At 31.8% G+C, this 16,820-nt stretch overlaps 1 long non-coding RNA gene across 1 annotated transcript; it reads right to left on the reverse strand.

Annotated features, from left to right (window-relative positions):
• Positions 1-390: 390 nt before the first annotated feature.
• LOC143060107 (uncharacterized) lies at positions 391-4,060 on the reverse strand. Its single transcript, XR_012973843.1, has 2 exons — positions 3,769-4,060; positions 391-585 (listed from the first exon to the last, which is right to left on the reverse strand). It is a non-coding gene; the product is annotated as an uncharacterized LOC143060107 (long non-coding RNA).
• Between the last annotated feature and the right edge of the window lie 12,760 nt (positions 4,061-16,820).

A 16,820-nucleotide genomic window follows, 5' to 3' on the forward strand; every position in this document is an offset into this window, starting at 1 on the left:
GCGTCCGATAAGCTGTCATTTGACGCTAAAATTGACATTTAAAACCGAATTTTAATATTTTCATATAAAAAAGATCCTTACTGGTGGAAAGACCATCAATGGTTCTCTGAACAATTGGTTTTTAATTATTTATTTTATTTGTTCATAAAGGTATCATAAGTCTATTTTTTTTTATATATATATTTATCCTGTATAATGCCCCCGTACAGTCTTGTGAGGTCGAAGTTAGCTGTATTGTCTGAAGTACAGCTGTATAGGGTCGCAGAAAGAATACAGGACTAATATGAAAAAAAAAGTTAATAACACTGAAGTATTTATTTGTTTTATAAATAATAAAAAGTATTTGCATTTTTAAAAAAGTAATACCATTTATAGCGATAAATTAGTTACCAAGACAAATAGGTAGGAGTGTTGCAGTAATATCATTGTTTGTTCCACATCCGTTTAAATGTTTTGAGATGCCAACCGATATTTGTCTCAGTTGTTCTTCTATTTGATCATCGGTTTCGAAGAACCAAGCCTCTATATCAAAGTTTAGGTAAACTGGTTCTCCAATGGTGTTTGATACCTTCCATTGTGTGAAATCTGTAAGGTAAAATTAAAGAAAAATAATGCTTTTTTTTTGGTATTTGAATGTCTATTATTTACTATAAAACATGACCATGATGACAGAGGTGCAATACCACCAAAGCATAGTACGTCACATCACGTTGCATACGAAAAAGGGTCGAAAAAAATATTCCCTGAATTTAAAAGTTTAGGCAATTAATCGTACATTTCATTGCAATAAATAATTCTGTGTCATAGACATATATCTGGGGTGTTTCAAAACACCATAAGTTTTATTTGGTGTTTCTATGGAATATTTTGGAAACTTGAGGTTACATGGTTACTAAAGCTTGTACACAGGTAAACTAGAGGCTCTAAAGAGCCCGTGTCGCTCACCATATTAAACAAAGGACACAGATGGATTCATGACAAAATTGTGTTGTGGTGTCAGATGGTGATGTGTTTGAAGTTCTTACTTTACTGAACGTTCTTGCTACTTACAATTATCTCTATCTACAATGAACTTGGCCCATTAGTAATAGAGGTACATATTTTGTAAATTGACTATAAAGGGCAATAACTCCTTAAGGATTCAACTGACAATTTTGGTCATGTTGACCTAATTGACCTATTTGTAGATCTGACTTTGCTGAACTTTATTGATGTTTACAGTTTATCTCTATCTATAAAAATATTCAAGATAATAACCAAAAATGGTAAAATTTCTTTAAAAATTACCAATTGAGGGGCAGCAATCCAACAACCAGTTGTCTGATTCGTCTGACAATTTCAGGGCAGATAGATCTTGACATGATTAACAATTTAACCCAGTCAGATTTGCTTTGGTTTCAGAATTATAAGCCAAAATCTATATTTTACCCCTATGTTCTATTTTTAATCATAGCCACCATCTTGGTTGGTTGGCAGGGTCACCCCACACATTTTTTGAACTAGATACTCCAATGATAATTGTGGCCAAGTTTGGTTAAACTTGGTCCAGTAGTTTCAGAGGAGAAGATTTTTGTAAAAGATTACAAAATGCTACGAAAAAGTGGTAAAAAATGACTATAAAGGGCAATAAGTCCTTGAGGGGTCAACTGACCATTTCGGTCAAGTTGACTTATTTGTAAATCTTACTTTGCTAAACATTATTACTGTTTACAGTTTATCTCTATCTATAATAATATTCAATATAATAACCAAAAACAGTAAAATTTCCTTAAAATTACCAATTTAGGGGCAGCAACCCAACAACGGATTGTCCGATTCACCTGAAAATTTAAGGGCAGATAGATCTTGACCTGATAAACAATTTAACCACATGTCAGATTTGCTCTAAATGCTTTGGTTTTTGAGTTATAAGCCAAAAACTGCATTTTACCCCTATGTTCTATTTTTAGCCATGGCGGCCATTTTGGTTGGTTGGCCGGGTCGCCGGACACATTTTTTAAACTAGATACCCAAATGATGATTGTGGCTAAGTTTGGTTAAATTTGGCCCAGTAGTTTCAGAGAAGAAGATTTTTGTAAAAGTTAACGACGACGGACGACGACGGACGACGGACGACGACGGACGCCGGACGCAAAGTGATGGGAAAAGCTCACTTGGCTCTTTGGGCCAGGTGAGCTAAAAAAGGTAAACATTTAATTGACTAACTCATGTAACTTCCAGTGATGGTTATTTTCTTATATGCAATGAAAAGTACTGGACAGGATCAAACTTTACTCATGCAAATCATTTCTTTATTTGAAACAACGATAAATTCTGCACAATTTTTTGAAAAGTGCAAATTTAACAAATACTAATAGGGAAAATCAATGGTTGTATTACACCTAGATAGATAGGAACCGAAAAAGTTAAATGTTAAGTTAGCTTCTATTCATTCTTCATACATGTAAGAAGCACTTGAATAAAGTCATCATCGATAAGAAGGGAACAAGTCGACAAGAAGTGCGGCAAATCTGGTTCCTTTGTGAATGCCAATTGTTTGTTTAAAATACTCGCCCTACAAACGTTAAAATTATATTGCAAATTATTTACGCATCTAAATAATGTCAGTTTCAGAAATGTTTTTCGAATCAGAGTTATCCCTTACAAAGTACGATTAACCCCTACCTAAAACAGAATAATTTCTTTATGAAACAAAGCAAGTCAAATTCTTCCCAATTGTCATTTAGTTTAAAATGCTATTGTATAGGGTAGAAAAGTCAAATGTTTTATACTATTGAAAGAGAATAGATATTTATATTGTATGTTCTCTAACATATCTTTGAATTTTTGTTTTGTAACCACATCGGACCTATGATTATTTAGGATAACATATTTCGTAAGTGTCAAAGGGGTATATGTTTGAGTTTCCAAGTATATTGTCAATATCTAATTCCTTTATCATGTCTATCAATAAGTTTATAGAATGTGATATTAAATAAAATTGAGAATGGAAATGGGGAATGTGCCAAAGAGACAACAACCCGACCATAGAAAAAACTACAGCAGAAGGTCACCAACAGGTTTTCAATGTAACGAGAAATTCCCGCACCCGGAGGCGTCCTTCAGCTACAAACATACAAAAGCGATGTTTAATGATTTTGCTGTGGGGAAAACATATTTGTCATCAACGTAGGACAGGTGCTAAGCAAAATTTGGGTCTTTACAAATCGATGTAGCATATGCATTCATAGACCCATTCAAATTTATTTCTTATTTAAATTTTGACCCGTAGGAGTTCGGAATACATGTTTATGAAACCATTACGATGAACTTGTGTACACAAATCATCCCTGTTCAATTTTTGTCCAGGAAGTCCGTCTGGCAGTGTAGGAAACATAAATTAGCAACTCCCTCCGGTTAAAATGCCGGCAATAACTAATATGCGTCCGATAAGGGATGGAAAACTCTGAACGTGTTAAATATTCGTTTCAACAATTATCAATCAGTCAGTATATGACTTGTTTTCCCTATCCGTCAAAGTTTAGACTTTCATTCGGGTCAATCTATCTGGCAGAACTTATAAAATTGTGCAAATTGTGAATTAGTCTCGTACTTAACATGTGTGAAATTTTCGCCATTTGACGTAAATCAAGCTACAACTTATCAATAATTTTCTGTTAAGTTAAGTTAATGCTTGCATTTAGTTGAGATTCATACCAACACGGAGCCGCCGAACAGATATTTGTATCAATTATCGGTTCCGATTTCTTATTGAAATTAATTACAAACCTTCTACAGGTAACACAATCATATCAATACTTTCAGTATTGGAGGTAGGTATTCGTTCCAGAATCTTTCTCAGAAATAAAGTCATGGTGGATTGAAATAGTTCATCTGTTTCGAGTATTTCCACCAATACATCTGCAGTTAGAACTATGCTCCCTTTTGTAGCAACGATAAATTCTATACCACTTAAGTTGTCATGTATCTCGTCTTTAATGGAATTAAGGATGTCAATGGTTCTATCGGTATCAGTCTCGTTCTGGAAGATGATTTGTACACGGACTTTTCGCCGTCTTCCTTTATACCAGACATTCCTTGAACATAAATGTTGATGCAGTTCAAATATTTTAGTGGGTCGTAAGTACGCTCATAGTTAAAAATTCAAAAAAGTGACAAAAATCGTCGGTACTTTTCATTGAATCATCGAAATTTTTAACCGAATTGCGGACCGGAGATGATTTCCGGTATTTACTGGATCCGACGGAAATGTATTCATGGTACGCAATAATAATGGCTAGTTTCTTCAGGACGAAAAATAAACATATTTGAGACAGGAAAACAGGATATTCCTGTATAATTCATTATTCTTGAATTTAAAGTGACATTTTAGCAGACCGTCGAAATTTGACCCAAATTAGACGGAACTGTGACAAACTTCAGAGAAATTCTGGGAACGTAATTGTGAATGAATATAATAACTGGTTCATACTCAAACAGTGCATATACTTATTTTGTTTCATAATTGACGAAATCGTCGCCCTGGGATGTTTTAATCTCCGATGACATTTTTGTGAAAAGTGCTTTCTTTCACGTCCGCATTTCTACCAAGTATGGTTTGCCAAGTTAACATTTTAGACAATCATTTAATATAAATACAGATGGCGATGGCGAAATAAACTACAGAACTGTGAATAATAACATACATTGTAATTTATTTGACATAAGAAGACACCATGTGACAATTTTAATTAGTTAATTGTGTAAGTATAACAATAATCAAGATTAAACAAAACTATCCAACACTTTTATGATCTAAATTATGTATCTTTAGTTATGTTTTGGTCATGATGTTGAATTTATTGGACTTATTATTTGTAATTGTCACCCGCCTTCCCGTTGTTCTATCTTGACGATAACGCGTGCTACTTCGTATTTCTTGTTTACAAATCATTCTCTACATATCTTTTCATTAAAATTTGCATGCATAACTTGAGTATTTGTCACTGGACGGTCAGGAAACAACATTCAATCAATCATATGTCTTCTTAAATAACAGCACTACATGTAGAATGAATTTAAACATATTCAAAAGAATAAAAATAAGTATTGAATATGAAAGGAATAAAACGCATCATAATTAAAGACATCTTGATTGTACGACGTGTGTTTCGCATACAAAAGACTCATCAGTGACGGTCGAATAAAAAAATGTCAAAAGACCATAAAAGGCTCAATATTCCGATTTTTTTTTTGCGATATACAGCTAATAAAGGTTATTTATTCCTGAATATATTATCCGTAGTTTTTGCAAACAATATAAAGTTTTGTAAACAGTTAATTCATATAATTGACTATTTTAATAATAATTCATGTTTACACAAAGTGCTAACTTTTGGACATCGTGTTGCTGCATGGGTTGTTTGTTTCATTAATTTTTATTGTGCTATACTAAAGTAGCTAAAAAGGTTACAGTCCACAGGAAGACATATTACCCTAACTTGACACTCCGATCCAACTAGTCTTTGTTCTTACCCCTTAATGCCAATTGATTAACGGAAATCAGCAAATACCAATTTTTGAGTCTTAGGTTTGACCAGGCCGGTGTCAGAACCCACGAATATCAGGCGTTTTAATTCATTTATTATATTTATTTAATTGTACAATGAATTAATAAAAGGGTGCATACTGTAAGAATCCATCTTATATGAATCCACGCTTAAACATACACATCCACCCAAAAGAAATAACTTTTACAACATATATAGAAATAAGAAGATGTGGTATGAGTGCCAATGATACTACTCTCCTTCCAGGACACAACATGTAAAAAGTAAACAATAATAGGTCAAAGTACGACCTTTAACACAGATCTTTGGCTTACACCGACCAGCAAGCTATCAAGGACACACAAGTGACTAATGTAGCAATTCAAACAGGAAAACCAACGGTTTAATCTTTATATACAAAAAAAAACTAGAAACGAGGAACACGTATGAACCACAACAACCACCGAACAGGTTCCTTACTTGTTGCAAACAAACACAGCATGTGAAAACGTTTAAACAGGCGACAACCTTCACCCTAACCCGAACTTATATACTTTTATTAGTAACTTGCATGTCCAATTATAACTGTAGTTCATTTTGATAAACAAATAACAAAAACACAAAAACAAAACGAAACAATACAAAATGCAACTTAATCACATACATGCATTTTACATGATATTTCACAAATCATTTGACACTGACAGGAAAGTGAAAACATTTTTCGTCATTGCCAGTATCCACATCATAATTACAGATAACAAAAATGTTCCATAGATATAGGAAGATGTGGTGTGAGTGCCAATGATACAACTCTCCATCCAAATAACAATTTATAAAAGTAAACCATAATAGGTCAATGTACGGCCTTTAACACGGGGCCTTGGCTCACACCGAACAACAAGCTATAAAGGGCCCCAAAATTACTACTGTAAAACCATTCAAACCATAGTCCATTTCATCGTGAAAGAAACATCAGTTTATTCTGTTCTCAGTTTTCACTTGTCTTTGTCAATTTTCCCTGGCTTCCAAGATGAAATGAATGGATATATTATGTTAAACATAACTATTCTTCTTCTTTTTTGGAATTTTATTCTCATACACACTTGTCCGGGTCTACACTTATTTAGTTTTTATACATTGACTTACGATATTTGGCATACAATGTATAACCATGACTCAGATATCATAACAGTCTAATATCATTATGACATTTACCGTTGATCTCAAGGTACAATTAATTGACCTTTAACTTTCATGGTTAAATGATTGTTCAACCCTTAAACCATATATATATATATATATTCTTACAGGCTATGCCATTTTTTTTTTTTTTTTTATTTTTATTCAACAACAAATTGCACTTTCTGCTGTTAACAATATACCTCACTAGTCCAGCATACAAGTCAAGAGTCCCTGTTTGTTAATACCAGAAATCCAGGGTTGTTTTCAGGTAAGCATTAATATCTTAAATCAACATTTATAGTCTTATAATCTAACAGTTAAGTTGTAGAATTATCAGCATGAAATAATAAACAAGTAAATATCAGCGAGACTTATTTGATTACCTATATATATATTAATAGAAAAGAATACTATATATATCATCTAGCAATAAATAACTTTTGAGTATAGTTTCCGGAAATTTTCCATATTTTTTCCGTTAACGTGTGCGTTGTTTTCCTATCAAATAACTTCCTGGTGTGAAACAAAATTGTCACACCGGTTTATATGACTTTAAAAATAGAAACAAACAGAAGTGATGTAGCATTTTAACAGGTATGTCTAAATCAAAATGTATCAGTAGTATAAAGAAGATCAAGAGTAAATACTTGTTTCTTTTTAAAATCTTCTTTTTGTAACGGTAAATTGATTTAAATAGCCTCATTATTATTTTACTGCACAATAGGATTAATTTCTTAGCTCAATTAATGCCTCGTTAATAACTTCAAAAATGATTTACCCCCCCTTTTTGCCTTGATAAGTCGTTTCTAATTCACTATAGGTTTTGTATCCATGCAGAGGACACATTCCTATTCCAACCCCTACATCATATTAATTCGTAATTGCCTGGATTAGACATTTTATTCCACACAATGTGACACCAAGGCCGTAGCTACCCTTGAGGCAAGTGAGGCAATTGCCTCACTAAAATTTCGACACTGATTATTTTTTTTTATACATATATATAAATATAATAGTCATTTGTTGTTCTGTCTCAACCTTGATTTCTATAACTTGTCATCATTCCTTTTAAACTATTCTTCCTGGATATAACTCAGCATCTCAACAGGTGATGTTTCTCAATTACATTAACCTAGTAACGATAATCATCATGGATCTCTAGTTAAAAACAGGCTCTTGCAGAAAAAGGAAAAGCGACACTGAAGGTAAAGAAGGAATAATTCTAGTAAACTATTTTTGTGAATAGAGTCTGAGTAGTGCATATAACTTCATTAGTACAATCCAAAAACGATAAGTAGACTGACAAATCAAGTATACTGGTCTTCGGAAGGGGGCGGTCCTGTCTGCGTATCCATTTCTCCGTTTCAACAACTTTTGACAAATCAAGTACTGGGCATCGCAAGAGGACAGTCCTGTCTGCGTATTCATTTCACGAACTTTAATCTTTCTCTTTACAGATAAATAAAACAATATAAAACATGCATGGATTAGTTTTTATCCATGTTTCTTTAACCTTAAAAATTGAAAGAATATCCCATATTCCAATTTGATATTATTGAGGAATGGTAGAACCTTTAACACAGGATTTCGTCTTTACTTATTCGGGACTACGGAATTTCGTTTCTTTATATTTGGGGTTTCGGAATCGGACACCCCCAACCCCTAAATTTATAGATTCTGGAACTGAAAAATACCACCAACTATTTCCAGAAATAATTGGAAATTTCGGACCTACATGTAAACGTCATAAACTCCATTCCAATTTCCCCTGTACCCATATCAGATATACTTACTCTATAGATAGAATCATATACCTGTATCTTATCTCATTCTATCCCTAGTTTGTCTACTCTTTGTCAGCATAAAAGCGAGTTTAATAGTTTGTAACTGCGACTGTATGATGGTGCTTACATGAAAACTTAATTCTTTTTTGCAAACAAATCTGTTACTACCGATGCTGTTAACGAATTACTGATGGAGAAGGAATTGGAAGAAGACATTGATCGTTGTGTTGATGATAATGTGCTACCGTTAGAAACACAGAATGCCCTAAAACGACTGAAAACTTGGAAAAGAGCATGCATGAGTGGCGAGAGATTGTGTGGTCTTGCCATGCTCCATGTTCATCGCGATAAGGATATCAGCAGACCAAATTATGATTCTGAAACGATTTGACTGAACTGGTAATAGAAAAATTTGGCAAACTCTACTGAATCGATGTTTGTTCTATGTTCTGGCAGCAGACACAAATCAGTGATATTTGGATGATTATCTAACTTATAAGTTTAAATAAAGTTGTTAAAAATTTGGTGTTAGTAAAAGTCTTAAAATATGAAAAATTTATATAAAAAGTGTCCAAATTCAAAACATTATCAAACTTTCTAAAAATGCCTAGAATGCAGGATTTTGCACCATTCATTTCATACCCTCCAAAAAAAATGTTATATTGCAAATATCAATATTTATCAAATTAACTATATTACTAGAAAGTATGAGTAAATAAAATACATTTATTTACATATATAAACCATATCGACAAACGTTTTCAAATATAACACAAACATTTGACAGCATTTACATTGGTTGTGATATGTTTTATAAACCGCGGTCTCTCAAAACTTTGCATACCTGCGTAAAGATATGTTACAAATATCAATATTTATCAAAATAACTATAATACCAGAAAGTATGAGTAAATAAAATGCATTAATTTACATGCATAAACCATATCCACAAACGTTCTCAAATATAACACAAACATTTGACAGCATTTACATTGGTTGTAAATGTTTTATAAACCGCGGTCTCTCAAAACTTTGCATACCTGCGTAAAGATATGTTACAAATATCAATATTTATCAAAATAACTATAATACCAGAAAGTTAGAGTAAATAGAATACATTAATTTACATGCATAAACCATATCCACAAACGTTTTCAAATATAATACCATTTACATTGGTTGTAAATGTTTTATAAACCACGGTCTCTCAAAACTTTGCATACCTGCGTAAAGATATGTTGTAAATATCAATATTTATCAAAATAACTATAATACTAGAAAGTATGAGTAAATAAAATACATTAATTTACATGCATAAACCATATCGACAAACGTTTTCAAATATAACACAAACGTTTGACAGCATTTACATTGGTTGTAAATGTTTTATAAACCGCGGTCTTTCAAAACTTTGCATACCTGCGTAAAGATATGATGCAAATACCAATATTTATCATAATAACTATGATACTTAAAAGTATTAGTAAATAAAATACATTTATTTCCATACATAAACCATTTCCATAAACGTTTGCAAATATAACACAAACATTTGACAGCATTTACATTGGTTGTAAATGTTTTATAAACCGCGGTCTCTCAAAACTTTGCATACCTGCGTAAAGATATGTTACAAATATCAATATTTATCAAAATAACTATAATACCAGAAAGTTAGAGTAAATAGAATACATTAATTTACATGCATAAACCATATCCACAAACGTTTTCAAATTTAACACCATTTACATTGGTTGTAAATGTTTTATAAACCGCGGTCTCTCAAAACTTTGCATACCTGCGTAAAGATATGTTGTAAATATCAATATTTATCAAAATAACTATAATATTAGAAAGTATGAGTAAATAAAATACATTAATTTACATGCATAAACCATATCGACAAACGTTTTCAAATATAACACAAACGTTTGACAGCATTTACATTGGTTGTAAATGTTTTATAAACCGCGGTCTCTCAAAACTTTGCTTACCTGCGTAAAGATATGATGCAAATACCAATATTTATCATAATAACTATGATACTTAAAAGTATTAGTAAATAAAATACATTTATTTACATATATAAACCATATCCACAAACGTTGGCAAATATAACACACACATTTAGCGGCACTTACATTGGTTGTGAATGTTTTATAAACCGCGGTCTCTCAAAACTGCCCACACCTCTGTGAAACAGTTATGCCAAATTTAAACTTTGCATGCATGTCCTATTCTGGAAAGTGCATGCAAACATAAGGCTTATCTGAACATATCTTTGGAATATGAATAAAGCTATGGAAATAAAATAGTTATTTTTAGCATATCTTTGAGGACGTCCTAATTAATGGCAAAGGAATAATACATTTACATATACATTAGTAGGTCCGCAAATATATCTGGCAGAAAAGTAGTTACATTTGTCAAACATTTACATGACTACCCAAATTGTTGTAAATCTGCCTTTTCGTGTAGTGCGTATTTATCCTTTTGAAAGAAAGACATAACTATTTTGTTTTAAAAGATAAACACAAATTGTTTTTTGTTAAATAATTTGTAATTTCTGTATTTTATTAGTATTCTAAAAATTTGTGCATTTTTTGTTCAGAAATAACTAATTTTTATCAAATGGTCATGAATTAAGAAAAAAACGTAATTTTTTGCTGTATATTTATCAAAATTAAAAAAATTGCACTATTTACAGTTTTATAAAATTTGGTCCTTCTAATCTCCCTGCAAAATGAAACAAAATGTCGTTTTAAAAAATGGGGGTCCATGCACTCGTTTTCAAATTAAATCAGTTTGAATGATAAAAATCAGTCGAAAAATGCATCTTTTCCCGATATGTCATAGTTTGACGTCGCAAAAATAACATTTTACGTTAGCAACGTCATTACCTCCCCTATAACTGTATCGTATGCCCTTAAATATATGTCTGTACTTATTTTTCAAATGTCAGTTGATTCTATTGACTAATGTACGTTTATTTTTGTTTAAAAGTAAAATGTTTTAATTGTATTGAATTAATAAAAACGAGTACTTAATATAAGACTCTTGTATATGCGTATGTACAAACCATAAGAAAATTGTGAATAAACATGTTTATCATCTTTAAACATTTGTTACATCTAGTCAATTCTCCATTTTGAATATTTGAAGGCCGACAAAGATATTGTATATATTGATTTGTCTAACATATAATCCATAAAAGATAAATACAGACCATAAAATAGTGTCTACTTAGTTTATATGTGTGCACTATATCTTATTTTCTTAAGTTAACATCAAATGTGTTTTATCAAGTCATGTTCCGAAAGAACTAGTAATCTTTAATACACGTCACTTGGCCAATTATTCTTTTTTGTCTATCATTAGTATCAATGTGTCGGCATAAAAAGCCTTTAAAAATGTGTCTCGAAAAAATAAAATTGTTTCAAAACCCATGTCGTAGTACAAACTGTACATGGGTGATTGCATTTAAAATGATGTTATGGATCGACCTTTACCTTTATAATATACTCATGTATTTTTTCTAGTTTGTAAAACCTGTTCATACAAGAAGACAACAACATTTACTCTTTTATAAAACTGCCATCATAAGAATTCATAATTAAGATTTCAAGATGCACATATAGATTCATTTCACACTAACTTTAAATCATATTTTATCAACATACTTTCTCTCTGCCTGTGTTTCTTGACCATGTTTTTATTGTTCATTCTTAAAATTATTGAACTAATTTTTGTTTATGATAAGTAAATTAAGAAAGGAAAAGTGAAACGTGTCAAAGTAACAAAAACCCAACCAAGGAGCAGAAAACACCCGAAAGCAACCAGTGGGTCTTCAAAAAAGCGAGACAATCCCGTACCCAGAGGCCCTTAAACAAAAATGTACACTAGTTCAGTGAAAATGAGTGTCATACTTAACTCCAAATCATTGAATGAACTAAAATTAAAAATCAAACAAGAATAAGGCTCATTGAAGACGAGAATACAATTTATGAAAAAAATATCTGTTTTGTTTAGGTATTGCTGGTCATTTAGTCTGAATAGTTTTTTCTCTATCTTCTTTTGTTTTTGCTCATTACACAATAGAGGGAAAACGAATCGTCATTTTAAGGCAATCACTTTTTTTATTGAATTTTCTACTGTTATCATGGTTATAAGGGGCATCGTCCCCATAATAAGGACAAACGTAAATTGTAAAGTTTTATATTGTGGACAGTTTAAGATTAAAGACACACATGTGATTAAACTTTCTATATTAATCTTAATTGCAAACGCAAAACACACGCGGTGGGTTAAAATCCAAACATTGCACATTGTGTTACATGAACAAAAAATATACAACTTTTCAAAAAGTTCAAATTAATAAAATGCACATAAAACTATAGTTGCGGGTTCTTTAAGGAAATTGCATGCATAGCTGTTTCTTCACTTATTACAAACATGAACAACCAAATGCATTTAGATAAAAACATAGTTTGAACCTTTAAGGTCGTATTGTAGTAATTCTGTGATATAAATCATAATTGATTTAGTTGGATTCGAGTGATAACACAAACCCATAAATTCATTTCGAATGACTCTATCTCAGCAAAACTTAATCGAATAAACAAATTACAGCCGATTGCATTGAGGGTGTAGGTAAATGTAATATTTTTGGTTAGCTTACTTGCTAGCTGTACCGTGAAGCCATTAATTTGGTAAAGAATACATATACACATTAATGGATCTACAATATGTCGATACCTGTATCTTGGCCTTGCGCAAGGTCAAGCTTTTCTCTGACTGTTTAGAACGTCTATACACTAAATCCATTGGATGTTGGATGTGTACGGATTGATAATTTAGTCTTAGAAGTATGATTTTTTTATTAGTTGTTGGTGGCATTGAACTAGCTGTCACTTAACTGCGAGTGCTCTCAGATCTGTTTATAGTGTCTTTTTATTGTTGGGATATACAAGTACCCGGCATGGGCTTTGCTTTTTGTTGAAGGCCGTACGATGACCTATAGTTGTTAATAAATGTGTCATTTTGGTTTGTTGTAGAGAGTTTGCAAACATATCACATCTTCTCTTTTATATATACTTCACTATTTTCTAACTAGGAATACACTTAAAAAATATCACACAGTTTAATATAAATAGAACTTCTGATAGTCTTATCTGTTGCTTGTCGTCAAGTGGCAAAAATGCCATGTATAAACAGTACGAGAACAAATGGACAGTCTTATATTCAATCTAAGTTTTTTCCAGGATATAACATAAAAGAATAATGAAAACCGGAGCCAATCAATGAGACAGCAAACCGACAACACCATACAATGTTTAATGTGTTTCGATTTTATTTAAAACCAGCACATTTGTATAAAATATTTGTTTCGAATTCTAAAGAGAACATATAAAAAGAAGATATGGTATGATTGCCAATGAGACATCTGTCAACAAGAGACCAAAAATAACACAGACATTAACAATTATAGGTCACCGTACGGTCTTTAACAAGTAGCATACTGCATAGTCAGCTATAAAAGGCCCCGATATGACAAAGTAAAGCAGTTCAAAAGAGAAAACTAACGGCCTTATTTATATAAAAAAATGCATAGAATTAAATAAAAATGTCCTCTTTTAAAAGAATGTGTTACATTTTTTTGTGTTTCGTTCATTGTATATATGGTTTAAAAAGATATCATGCACTATAATTTGAATTTTGTTTTCTTCTTCCAACATCAAACAGTTAGTGGAAGTATATCACAGAACAACACATCTTTGCAGCATTACTTAACATTCCCATATAAAGTTGATTTGTTGTCACACATGAAATAAAAGCGTTGAGCACACCAAACATCAAATAAGGGGTAAAGTCTTATTTACGTTTATTCTACAACTTTTAATTTTCTGCATCGTTAGGGTATAGTCTCATTGGCGTATTTTCCATCAATGTTTAGTATCTGCTACGTGAGGGTAAAGTCTTATTGACGTATATTCCACATCTTTTTATTATCTGGGTCGTAAAGGTATAGTATCATAGACGTATACTCACATCTGTTAATTATCTGCAACACAAGGGTATAGTGTACATTTTTTTATTATCTGCGTCGTAAGGGAATAGTCTCATTGACGAATATTCCACATGTTTTAATTATCTGCATCATAGGGTATAGTCTCATTAACGTATATTCCACATCTTTTTATTATCTGCTTCGTAAGGGTATAGTCTCATTGACCTATATTTCAAATATTTTAATTGTCTGCCATATCTCTGTATAATCTGCGTCGTTATAATATCGTCTCATTGACGTATTTTCCAAATATTTTTTTATTATCTGTGTTGTAATGGTATAGTCTCAGTGATGTATATTCAACATATGTGTATTATCTGCGTTTATAGGGTGCTCATTATAAAGTTTTAGTTTTTGGTCATTGTTGAAGGGTGTGCAGTGACCTATTATATAGTGACTAACAAGTAAATCACTTGGTCTACATGATTTAAATGGTTGATAGTCGTCTCACCATATCTCCTTAGGCCAAAATAAAAATTGTTTGTTTCCCCTCCCCACACCCAGGTCAAAAATAAGCCCCCTGGGATGGGAAACAGACATTCTTTTAAATGTGGCCTTATTCATGATCTTTTTATTGAAATTCTGTAATAAGAAGATTTTACTAGTCTATAAGTATCACATAAACTTTACATTATCAATAATCCATTAAAATGAAGTCCAGTCAAAATAACCATGCCAGACAGATATATGACAGATAATTTCATGAATTTCATGAATTTCTGAATTTACACAGTTCTTCCATACCCCAAATTTATGGTTAAACGTTTATAGTAACCATAGAAACAGAGAAAAAGACTAAACATAAAAACCATGAAAATGGTGTCATTGTCAGATGAAATAAGCCACTCAAAAATGTCAAACATGTACAACTTACATTTATTCCATAATTATGCCAAAAGTAGTGATCCTATACATGTACAATATAGCTTATAGCTTATGAGAAACATTGATGACCTTCGGCTATTGTCTGCTCTGTAGTCGGGTTGTTGTCTTTTTGGCACATTCCCCATTTCCAGTGTCAATTTTATTAGGAAGTATAAACTGAGAAACAAACCTAACCATGTTAACATTGTATTAAACTGAAATAACCTTAATCACTTAAATTATCCATGAAGGTCAAGGTCAGTTCAACCCAACCTGATAGACAAGTAGATCTTTCAAGATACTCATATACAATAAAATGTATCCAATTACATATATAAAATATACAGTATACTAGAGCATTTCATTGATTAAATAACAGTATATTTTACATGCAGTCATTGAACCATGAAAATGGGGTCAGGTGCAATGTACATATAATGGCAAACTGAAACATCATAACATATTAATTAGCTACTAGCATCTGAATACAAGACAAGAAACATCCAGCTCTTTTAGCTTTTAAAATGTAAAGCTCTATAAAATAGCTTACATCATCACCCCAAGACTGTAATACAAATTTCTTGTATACAACCAACTTTCATGACTTTTGTGTAAGGCGAGACAAAATAAAATGATACTTTGAAGTACATGTATTGTTTAATATGTTTGACTACTATTATAAAATGCCAGTTTCAGAATGAACAGTAATTTAGAAGATTATTAAAATACATGTAGATACATTCAGACTATTATAACTATACAGCAAGCTGTCATTCGACTCTAACCAACAACCATGTCAGGGCTGTAAAGCTTGTCTAGGTTGGTAAAAACTTCCATCATCATGCATATATATGACACTAACCAATAGTGATGGACCGTGACAGATCCTCATGGAAAGTAAAGGAGGTTTAACACTCCCTGGTGGTACATGTAGCCAACAATAGCAATGGCAGCATAGAAACTCTTATTATATCCAAATTATTATTTCAAATAAATAATTATCCAAGGTGAATCAGATGATGTATGATCATGATGCTGCACTTTTAGTATTGACAATGATTGATATTCACTGAAACTAGAAATTTCCATTATTCCAATTTTCTATTCTTAATGATATAACTATCCAAGATAATCATGGAATTAAGATATAATGCACTACTAATATTCCTAGAAAACTTTAAATTCTCTTTATTTCAAATTGTTAATATTACTTATTTCAAATATATATATATATATCAAAGGTATGCTCTGTCACCAAGTAATGTAGTACATTGTATTTCCTACATTTTTTTCTATGAATTGTAAGTTTGCTATTTGTTCAATTCACAATTTTCTTTTTGTCCAATCAGATCATCCCATCAACTGTACATCATGACATAATGCTGTTAGCTC

This window comes from Mytilus galloprovincialis, unplaced genomic scaffold (assembly GCF_965363235.1).
Source record: "Mytilus galloprovincialis unplaced genomic scaffold, xbMytGall1.hap1.1 HAP1_SCAFFOLD_69, whole genome shotgun sequence".
In the NCBI taxonomy this organism is placed as follows: domain Eukaryota; kingdom Metazoa; phylum Mollusca; class Bivalvia; order Mytilida; family Mytilidae; genus Mytilus; species Mytilus galloprovincialis.